The sequence below is a fragment of the Etheostoma cragini genome, chromosome 17, assembly GCF_013103735.1.
Source record: "Etheostoma cragini isolate CJK2018 chromosome 17, CSU_Ecrag_1.0, whole genome shotgun sequence".
Lineage (NCBI taxonomy): Eukaryota > Metazoa > Chordata > Actinopteri > Perciformes > Percidae > Etheostoma > Etheostoma cragini.
In genome coordinates this window covers 2,383,980-2,386,673 of record NC_048423.1, presented here as the reverse complement: position 1 = coordinate 2,386,673, position 2,694 = coordinate 2,383,980, and positions in this window count along the sequence as shown.

Below are 2,694 nucleotides of genomic sequence, written 5' to 3'. Positions count from 1 at the left end.
ACCTTCGGTGTGAAGGTCTGTGAAACTGAGGATCATTTTTACTTTCTTTTCTGATGTTTTATAGACTAAACAAGAATAAAACCCTCAGTTAAAATATGTTAACTGTTATGGATTACTCTCACATTAAGTCTGGCGCATTTGCATCATATTGATGTTAAATAACATTTGCTGCCTCTAGAGTGTGCGAAGACTGAGTCCTCACTGCAGCGTCTCGGGCTCGATTCCAGCCCTTTGGTACATGTCTCCCCCCCCCGCCCCCTGTCTATTGACACCTGGCCTATTGATCAAAAAGCATAAACCCCAGAAATAATCCTTAAAAAGTCAAAGGTAATATCTTAAAATGGCTTATTTTGTTCAAACTTTTTAAGAAGTTCAATTCAAAAATAATAAAACAGACAGCAAAATGTCAAATTCTTAGCTAGCTACCTAGCTAGCTACAACCAATGAGTGGTTGACATTCATGTCAGATTAAAGACTATGAGCAAGTCATGTTTTTGGCAGATTTCTCTTGTTTTGGCTCATCTGTATACATCTCTTACTCAGGTGAAGCTGCGCTCGTAGTTCAATCCTCTGCTTATTCCCCTGCTCGCTGTTACGATTATTAAAAAACCCACAAATGCCGCAATACTCCTTTCAAGTTCTTCTAGTCTGAAGCTCCATAAACCCAATAAGCCAGAAGGTTATTTGGAGACGCCGGCTACTACTGGAGCTTTTCCTCTGAACTCCTCTGGCGTTTATCTGACTCCGCTGCTGATCTTCTCCTCTAAGCGAATGTTTGTGATGAGGGAAACGTGGCTGCGTAACCTTTCCTCCTCTCCCACTTATGTACACTTGGGTAATGCTGTTTCATTACTGTGTGTGCCGATGGCTGCCAGGCTGTTGTGAGATGTTTTTGTGGCCTTGTGTGGGATGTCTGATCGTTATCTCCACACTGAATAATTTAAAGGTCTCATTCTAAAATCATGGGGATCAAATTGATACCTGCTCTCATTAAATGAGCGCTTAAAGAAGTTTGGGTGCTTTTTATTGAATCGTTACATAAATCCATATTTGAAAACACAGTTGGGAAGTGTGTAATTTGGGAGTACTCGGTCTTCTCGTAGTGCTAGAGGAAAGCTGTTTAATAAGGAGAGCCTCGGAGATGAAAGCTTAAAATAAATCAAGCCACTCTTTTCTTCTCAGGCTCTCAGTGGTGAACTTGTACTTTACCGAGCCACACGTGATTATGATTAACAGATATTTTATTCATTTTTGGTTCTGATTAGTCGGAAAGTAAACTAAAGGATTGATGTAAAAACATCTAAATTACATCCAAGTCAGTCTTCATGGACATTTCCCTTCAACAACAAATATAACAGCCACCAACTTAAATGCCTGCAGGTCTGACCTCTGATTTCATGGTTATTCTGCCCTTCAGGTCGCTTTGGAAAGTCATCAATCATTCTTTAGATAGATACTCTTAAATCAGAGTAGGCTATTGTAATTAGGAATCCATAACACTGCTCTGTGCATATTCCAGCTTTTGTCAGGTCATATTTAAAAATAATAAATGCTCTCATCTCAGGAAATGACTCCAACTCGCCTTTTGATATTTATTATGAATAGATTGACTGTAAAATGGAAGGATTTGGATTTGCTGGTCCAAAACTGTAAAGATCACATGTTGTCCTGTCAGACTGGACTAGGTTAAAGTGGGAATGCAGCTTTGACAGCACAGTGAATTGCAGTTTAATAATGATTGGATTAACTAGAGGATGGCAATCAAACTCAGTTTGAAACTCACTTTAAAATATCAATAAATGAAGTTATTACTTTTACTAGAAAAAGCCAATCTTGTCATGACTGGTGCAGACAAAGTTGCAGAACTTCGCACTTAAAGGGTAATTACACAGGTTTTTTTACATTATGGAAAGGATTTCTAAGGAGGTCGACCTTTCTGTTAAAAAGTAATATCCTTTTTTTAAATATTAAAACATCAGCGAAATAGCGTTTCTATAGATAAACCTAAGAAATGTCCAATACTGCATAGCGCCTCTTTAAATGGTATATCAACCTGTGTCTGTAAATAAACAGATAAATATACGCATTCAAGAAAACTTTGATAATAGTTTAATTATGATAATTTGTCATAAAGAGTTTTCGTCTAAATACTGTTCAGAGATTTGTTCACCATGAGAGGAAAACAATTAATTTGTAAGCGAAAAACAAATGTTCATATTTAAAGGTATTGAGAGAAATTAGCAGCTGAAGGCACTTTCAGAGTAACAGTTGAGGTATTATTCAATATTTCATAACATGCTTTATTGACTTACTGAAATGCTTCAATACTGCAATGAAGTGAGAGACGCTGCAGGCTTTTACCACAAAGAGACTGCTGAAACAAATCATGGTGGAATAAATCGATTAGATCGGGCCCAAAACGTCAAACCAGACCCCCCAAGCCCGGCCCGACACATTACCTGGAATTATGAGCCCGATTTAAATGTTTTAATACGCGGGCCGTTATAACGGATGTTCTGAACTACAGAAATCTGTTTAGAATTATCATAATGAATAATGCAACAAGGACAAAGCATGCAAACTCAGTTGTTTAGGGGCGGCTGTGGCTCAGTGGTAGAGCGGTTGCCTGCCAATCGGAAGGTTGGTGGTTCGATTCCCGCCCCCTGTACCTGCAGTCATTGTCGAAGTGTCCTT